General features: G+C 43.4%; 1 long non-coding RNA gene across 1 annotated transcript; it reads right to left on the bottom strand.

Moving 5' to 3' along the window:
• Positions 1-2,794: 2,794 nt before the first annotated feature.
• Positions 2,795-4,501, bottom strand: LOC137130972 (uncharacterized). The gene is made up of 4 exons (XR_010914925.1): positions 3,977-4,501; positions 3,671-3,856; positions 3,345-3,430; positions 2,795-3,111 (listed from the first exon to the last, which is right to left on the bottom strand). It is a non-coding gene; the product is annotated as an uncharacterized lncRNA (long non-coding RNA).
• Between the last annotated feature and the right edge of the window lie 4,418 nt (positions 4,502-8,919).

Raw genomic sequence — 8,919 nt, 5'->3', positions numbered from 1 at the left:
CAACCGACTACAGAATGAGGGTGCCCCTTCTCTCCTTTCATTTAAAGAAAAGACAGATCTTTGATAGGCCAGGAAAGAAAAGAAGCGTGGAGAGGTTGGGTTTGCACAGGAACATGCTGGAGGATAAGGCGTGTTCCCTTTGGCAGCACAGTGCAGAGTAAATCCACCAATGCCATCTGATGCCTGTGTTTGTGACGGTCCAAGAGTGTGCGGCAGACGCTGAAAAAAGACCTGGGAGCTATAAATAGGCTGTGTGTTAAAGAGGAGCGTTGTAAATATAGTGCCCTGGTGTGGTGTCACTTTACACCCACCCACACCCCCTTTTGGTCTCAGCCCCAGCTTCCACCGGACTCCTCTTAACAGTTTCATTATGCCAGAGTGCGTCATTAGCTCTGGAAAAAAAGACTTGAAAACAGAGGAAGAAAGAAAGACAGAAAGACAGGAGCTGGCAGCGGTGTAGTTACGGGACAGATTACGCGCTGAAGTTGAGAAAGTGTGTGTGCGTGTGTGGGGGGGGCATGACGTAATGTAACTGAGGCCAGGCTTTCCTAACTCCTCTGCTGTCTGTCGGTTTGAGAAGACTCCATGCAAACAGAGAACAGACAAGTACTGAGAGAGGTGTAATCGTCTTCTCTTTTTCCCATCTCTTTGCATCCTTTCTCCTTCCCTTTTTCATCATCTCTCCTGTCCTGGTATCTCCTCCTCCGTTCAATTTCCCCGCATCTTTTCTCTTTACGTGTGTCCTCTATTCAGTTCTCCTAATCTCCTCTTTCTCTCTTAGCTTCGCCCATTCTCCTCTCCTTTTTATCTCTCCTCACTTTTCTTTCTTTTATCTCTTTCTCGACAAACCTGTTGAGAAAGTACAGTACTAGGTGTGGTGTGGTCTGTCTGTAGACAAACTCTGCTCACTGTGTCTACTGTGCTTTAACAGTGTGTGTGTGTGTCTCGGACTTGCTCCTATCGCAAATAAAATCCTTCCTATGAAATCACACAATGACGTCCCATGACTTTCAAATATCTACTAAGACAGTTTTTTTAGTTATGCTCTTGCACATCTGCCAAGGATTTTTAAGAGCTTTTTCTTCTTTGTTCCTTTTCAGCTTTACAAAAGATACACTTTCTCTCTAAGGCACACACACACACTACAGTATATGACGCAACAGCCACTGGTCATGTTCCCAAGGCCCTGTTCTCAGAGCAGTCTGACTGGAGGCCTTTGTCTGAGCTCACTTTAAAAATAAAACTGGAGCAGGACTACCACACACACACACACACACACTTTTTGCGTATGAACTAAGCCTGACCCGAGGTGGAAAAGGAGCCCACTGCCAACTCATGATGATGTTTAAGTGAAGAGTGTGTATGTGTGCTCCCATGCTGTATTCATGTGTGTATTATTCCACTCAGGCTCCTTCTGACAGTGTAATTATGGGCTTGTGGAACAGCCATGTGTAATAGAGCATGCACACACACACACACACACACACACACCTCAAACATGATCACACCACCTGTCACTGCTGCGCATGAAAATATGATCCCCCACAAATTACAGGAGCCAGATTAAACTCGTCAAACTCTTCATAACTCCTCATAAGTTGAAGAGACTTTCTGTTCTTACAGTGTTACTGACACTCCACAACACTCCCCACACAAAACTGCAGCAACTGGGATAAGAGTGTGGAAGAGTGGAAGGAGTTTTCACTGTCAGATTAACATCTGATATACCGACTTATAGACCAGGTGTAATGAAATGTTATGTTCTGTTAAAGCTTCAGATGAAACACTATATAGTTCTGAATTTGATTAGATATTTTATAGATAATTATATGACTATAAAATTTATAACTAGATGTAGTCAACAATGCTCAGGGGTCAAGCAGAAAACAAATTAGGTCTCTACTATTTTTGTCTACTATGTTTATCAGGCAGCACTACTGATGGTGATCCTGACAAGGTTCTTCTCCCTCCATCATAATAATCTGTGACGATGTGCTCCTCTTTGTCTGACCATTGGTCTGTGGGTGGAAACTGGAAGACAGGCTGACTGATATACCCAAAAGCTGACAGAATTCAGACCAGAACCTGGCTGTGAATTGGGGCCCACGGAAGCTATCACGGGGGAGGCTGTGTAACCTGAAGACCTGGTGGATCATGATTTCGGCAGTTTCTTTGGCTGAAGGGAGTTTGGGAAGCGGAACAAAATGTGCCATTTTAGAATATCAATCAACAATGGTGAGTATGGTATGTTACTTTCAGAGGGCGGTAGGCCAGTGACGAAGTCGATAGAGATGTGGGATCAGGGTCGTTTAGGCACAGGAAGGGGTCAGATGGTCGTTGCCCAGGTGTCTTGCAATGAACGCAGACAAGACAAGCAGCCACGTATTACTTGATGTCCCCGGAGCATGGCTGGCTACCAGAAACTCTGTCTGACTACAAAACAGGTGCAGGAAACTCCCGGTTAACATTTTCAGGGATGAATAATTTATTCCCGGCTGAAGGTGCTGGCTGATTCTCCAAAGCGTTTATTATGTCTTGCTCGAACCCCTAAACAAGCAGTATGAGACCAGATTCCTCTTTCTCTGAATCATCAGCAAACTGCCAGGATAAAGCGTCTGCCTGACTTTTTGCTGAATGGAGATACTTTTATGATCTGTGTAAACCACAAATCTTTGCCCTGCCCCCTCTAACCAGTGTCACCATTCTTTCAAATCACCAATGCTATAGTTCCTCTTAGCTGGGGACAGATGCCAGGAGAAGAAGGAACACAGATGAACTTTCTGGTCCCAAAAGGACCACTGGGACAAGTTTGCCAAAGGTGTTACAGGCATCCACCTCCCCGGACCTCCACAGGTCCAGGAGTGTCAGAATGGGAGCCGTGGAGAAATGAAGGAAGGCTTGTGCCACTTGAGCGTTCCATGCAAACTTGGTTTTCAGGTTAGCTGATGGAGGGGCGACGTGTTTGAGTTGTAGGTTCTGATGTACTTCTGGTAGAAATTGGTAAACCCCAGGAACTTCTATAGCTGCTTTCTAGTCTCGGGAACACTCCATGAGCGGACCGCTTCCACTTTGGCCGGGTCCATCTGAATGTGGCCTGCAGGAATGATGATGCTGGAAAGAGAACGATGCATGAAATTCGCACTTCTCTGCCTTGACAAATAACTAGTTCTGCAGGAGCCGCTGGAGGACCTGAAGAACATGATGTATATGCTTGATCTCAGAACGGGAGAACTAAGAATAGAATGTCATCAAGAGAAAACAAACTTATTCAGCATGTCTCCCAAAACATCATAAACCACGTTCTGAAAGACAGCAGGAGCATTGATCAGGCGGAACGGCATTACCAGATACTTATACTGCCCAGATGGAGTATTGAAGGCTGTCTTCCATTCGTCCCCTTGGCTGATACGGACCAGGTGGTAGGCATTCCCTGAAAAGAGTAAAAAGAGTCAAGCCAGTGGTGATGCCCCAGCTGTAAGGTCTATAGCACAGTCATAGGGTCTATATGGAGGTAAAGAGGTAGCTCGGACTTCTTTCAGATCAGAGTATACTGCTGGCTCCATAGATATATCAGGAAAAACAGTTACGGTCTTTTCCGGTTTAGACACACGGGACCTAGATGAATGCAGACGTGACTCAGAACAGGAAGCCCCCCACTCCAAAATCTTACCAGTCTTCCAGTCCAGGTGCGGGTCGTGGGTCTCCAGCTACAGAATTCCTAACACCACTGGATAGTGAAGGGACCGAATAACGAGGAGCGAGATGGTTTCCATGTGGTTTTCCACGGTGAGAGAGAGGGGCAGTTTTGCGGAACCTGATGCAAATGTTGATTGTTGAGGGAACGCACCTGAAAACACTGATGTAAGGGTATTATAGCCACATAGATTCTCTGGGCAAAATGACAGTTCATGAATTTGGCATCAGCGCCCGAGTCGATAAACACAGAGACAGGAGCGAGAGTGGGACCAACACTGACCTGAGCAGAAGCGACAACATGGGAGGCTGGTGGTGAAGTCATAGATCGGCTCAACAGGGTCCGACCGACACTGAACCCCCCAATTTTACTAGAAGTGAAATGGACTGATGGCCTGGACCCCGCAATATAAACATAAATTCTCCCTGAAGCACATCTCTCTCTCACGTGAAGAAAGATGGTAGAGCCCCAGCTGCATGGGTTAGATGTTTCTAGGGTAGCGATGAGTGGCAAAGTTTGGATTCCTGGTCCGACATGATTACAGTACTCTGTCCCATTGCTGGAGGAGCAATGGGACAGGAGCAGACGCCAGAGCTGTTTTCTGCACCTGCTGAGATAAATTATACAACCTGACTTCCAGGGAGTCTAAACTGGCTTCCTGGCTAATAATAGCCCCCTGAATGGAGCTGGTCGGGTCAATGTTGGCCAGATTGTACTGTCATGAAACTAAATAGAATGACACAGTTAAATGACCAGAACTCAAGATAGGTTTCAAAGAGTTTAATGAAAAAAGAAGTGCAAGGAGTATGGGTGATCTTCATGTGGGGGGGAGACACTCAACCAGGATCTGGGAAGACAGGAGAGGTTGGTTAGACGAGGTCAGTTAGAAGCAGGAATACAAGACGGCAGATGACTTACTTAGAATATACTGCGTAGCACGTGCCACATGAGTAGAGTCTTGTGTTTTTGTCTATACCATGTTTAGTCAAGTGTTTATAGCGCTTTGTTTTCAAAGAGCACAGAAAGGGAATAAAGAAAACTACAGTTTAAAACTCATACAAAAAGAGTAATAGTACTGAAAAACTGTAAGATGTCTGTTTTTATCTGATCATGAAAGTGTGGTTGGAAAAATGTTATGTTTTAGCACTGATGTAAGAGAAACTACATCTTTTATTTCTCTGTTTTCTGTAGAAATACTTTGCATTGGTGACTCTCTGAGGAGCATTGTACATGCTTTCAATTCTTTAAAAAAATAAAAAGTTGCCATTTGAGCATAGGTTTTCATCTGAAGGCACTTGTACACCTTTTGGCAAATTTCCATCCAAACTACACAAATCATCCTGAAAGCACCATAAGCACTTACATTTCCATCATGTTTGCCCATACTGGAATTCAAACCCTTCACCGTGCCATGTTTTACCAATTGAAAACCACTGTGCAAATAAATCAAGACACACGTCATTAGGTTTGTCTACTAACTCTGAGATGCCTACCCTTGTCCATTAGTTTCTACTCCAAAAACACCTCAGCTGCAGATGAATCACTGCCATCCTGAAGGTTTTAAGGGCTCATGTTCCCAGCAAGCACAGATGATACCCAGAGAGAGCTCTCACAGCAGATTAGCAAAGCTTTGCTGCAACAAGGCCCTAGAGTTCCACATCATTGACTTTAGAGTTGGCAAATAGAAAACTAATGGAGAGCCATTGGTAAAACAAAAAATTTCAAAGTAGAATACTCTGTCTGATATCCCTTTGGAATACTTTTTTGTACATTTTCTTTTATAGTTGCACAATGCATTTTTGTATTTCTTTTGATTTCAAAAATGACTGAATACAGCAACACATTACAAACTTTGCTTATTGGTTTTTGTGTATTTCTATTGATGGAATATCATCAGGCTCTTCGTCTCTTCCAAAGTCTCAGAACCATCCTTTTGACTGAAGAATATTCAGTCAGTGTTTTCACAGTTATGTGACCCCCAGCAGGTCGGTGGTCAGGCCACATCACAAGGCAAACCCTCCTCAGGACACACAGACACTTTGCAAGTGGCCAGAGAACAGCCAGAACATTCATGGGGGACACCTGCTGAATCAGGCGCTTCCACGCCACAGATTGAGATGGAAACTGATCCACCAATATCAACCATCTGGCTATTAGTGGCCTATACAAACACACGGATGTCTATTAATACTGTAACCTGGCACACTCACGCGCTGCTCTATAAATGCATACTCACGCGGTGGCAGTCATACATACCTGATCTGGTTTCAGCTGCACTAACCTTCCCGGCAACACATTATACAAGAGAGTGCACTGGCCCACACATGCAGACACACACACTAGTTGGCCATGGCTCTCAGTAGTGTCCCGCTCAGAAGATACTTGAAAGGACACCCTAGAGAGGGGTCCTTTTCACAGTAATAGTGCCCTGCAGCACTTAGCATGGACCCAGTGGCTCTTTCACAATATAGTGAAGAGGATGAGGGTTCTCAATTCCATGGCAGCCCACTCTTCTCATTCCAGTGAGTGGGGGGAAGAAGAGTCTTTCATGGACACAGCTCTCCACCGGCTGCACACTCACGCACACTCTATAGCACTCACTCACTCGTCGTCCACTATGAAGTGCGAGATCTCAAATTTGAGTGAGCAAGCAAGTGGGAATTGGCAATGAGTGTGAAATATTTCTGATTATATTCAGATAGTTCACACTCAAAACACTGAAACTCAGCTGCTAGCACAAAACAAGCGCTTGAAAAATGCTCAACATACACACGGAGGTGGGTGACAAATAAAGGAAACGCTAACATAACGAGTGTTATAAGCTGCTGTTGCCACCATGACCTGGCATAGCAGAAGCAGTGCTCGGTGGATTCTCCAGGTATCTGACCTCAGGTTCTGGTGATGGTGGAGAAGTAAGACATGAGAAAGGTGCAAAGAAAAACAGTGCTCCATACATTGGCATTTTCAGCGCAGCAGGATACTGAGAAAAAAAATGGTGTTCCGGCAAAGATGTTAAACCTACTTTTGTGTCATCAAATACATAGAAGACACTTTTCTGAGAGATTTATTTGACACTTGAACACTTGCATTTACCTTGCAATTGTTATGATTGTTAATAAAACAACTGTCGCTATAATAACTTATTACTGAAGGAACTATTAATAACTACTATAAACTGCAGCTGTGTGGCAGGGATATAAACATTCAAACTATAAATCATGTTTCATCATCTCACTGGTATTCTCACCACCCCACCATTCACTTTTGTTTTAAATAGAGCTGTTTTAAGTTAACTGGGGAATCTGCATGGAAACCTCTGGATCTGTTATTGTTAGTCCTACACACTGTAATATATTTTTATTTTATTTATAAGTCTGTATGTGAATTCATAAATCTAAAATGCATGCTGATAAGTACAGGCCATAGACCATTACATACTTTTATGCAAATGCACAAAGTCCTTACATGTATAATAAATGGCACATGTTCATATCTTTTGTATTGAACTGATGCGTGACCCATGGTTTGGCTTGTCACTTTAGTTCCAGTAAAGTATTAAAGCTACAGAAAAAAATTAATACAAAAGTAAAAGTTGATGGGGGGAGGTCCTTTTCCACTCCAACATGAGAAAACCCCTCTGCAAAATGTAAGGGATGACCTCCCATTGTAAATTAGGCCTCATCAACATTAGTGGTTGAATGAGAACAAATCTCTGCAGCCCAAAATCTGGGGGAAAGCCAAGTCTGACAGCATAAAAATGGAGAATGTTGTAAAAGCAATTTTAGAAAGAGTTGTTCAATAATTGCTAAATATTTTGGCCATATACTTCTGACAAATGAAAACCCCAGGAGCTCCATGTCTCTCCACCAGCTGACTCTGTGTTGTCTAAACACAGCAGAAAGCTGTGCTTTACCATGGCAGTGGAAAAACAAACCTGACCGTCTGTGGGTCTGGTTTGGACAGACATGAGAGAAGCGTGAAGGTAAGAGGAGCTCTGGTGAAAGCCCACCCCTCATCTCCAAAGTACATACTTGAGTTAAGTGACACACAGTCTTTAAACAGCTTATCGGTCGCCTCGCTCCTTCTGCCTTTCTCCTCTCTTGAACATATTGTGCATATTCTGTTCCCATGAGTGACAGTGTTTGCCAGTTCAGCATCAACGAGGAAATTCATCACTCGTGGTTTAGCACATCCAGGATTATGCCAGCATTCCCTGCCTTTCAGTCATGATGGAAACTCAGCCTGTCCTAGTGGATATCTCTGGTAGTTGGTCTGTGTATGAGTGTGTTTCTTGGCTGCAGACCTAGACAGGATGAGTATAACACTAAGCCTTTAGGAATCGGGAAGATAGTTCCCTGGATGCCTGGAATTCCTTCCAGAAACCTTGATGTCTGACATAAAGGGTGAAAAAGGGGTCCTGTGTGTGTGTGTGTGTTTGAAACAGAGAGTTAACGTGTGAGTTACAGCTACTATCTTCTCCTCTCTCTCTCTTCCTTTTGAGGCCAGAGCCGGCTGTATCTACTCACGAGACTAAAATTATGGGACAGTTATTCAGAGAAGCCTATTATGGTATGAGGACACAACACATTTCACTCCCACACGCATAAACACACACAAAGATAGAGACAGTTACAACATCACAGGTGATAGGAATCAGGCTATTCCAGTGTTATCAGACCAGAATGTGATGATGCTGTGGATTCCTCAGATACCTAAGTGGTCAGGTTTGTTCCTCACTATAGAGGAGTGTTGCAGACAATTTTCTAACAGCAGTCCAGTGCAATAAAACAAAATGTATGATTCGCCATTAGACTCATGAAGTCATGGAGAGGAAAAAAGAAAGTGATTCACAGATGAAAGGAATGCAGAGGATAAGTGAAGAGAGGGACAAAGGCTGAATCTGTCAAAGTTGTGACACATTACAAATACACACAGGCTTTCTTCATCCCTGTTACAGCTATTAATTCATAGCCCATTTACAGAGTGTTGACATCAGAGACAAGCAAATGTTAACTGCTTCAAAACTGAGCCCTAAAGAACGATGCAAGTTTATGAAAACTTCTTATTTTTGGGTACAGCCTATTTTTTGGTAATCCTTCAGTTTATCTCTTTTTTTATTGTAATTTACACTCAATATGTGATGAAAAAGATATTTTTAAAAGAAACAGCAATGAGATGATCAGATGGGTCTGGTTAACAAAGTCAGCTGATTGGCTAAATAATGT

This window comes from Channa argus, chromosome 7 (assembly GCF_033026475.1).
Source record: "Channa argus isolate prfri chromosome 7, Channa argus male v1.0, whole genome shotgun sequence".
Lineage (NCBI taxonomy): Eukaryota > Metazoa > Chordata > Actinopteri > Anabantiformes > Channidae > Channa > Channa argus.
Note: the sequence above shows the minus strand (reverse complement) of the source record. Positions and strands in the feature narration are given on the sequence as shown.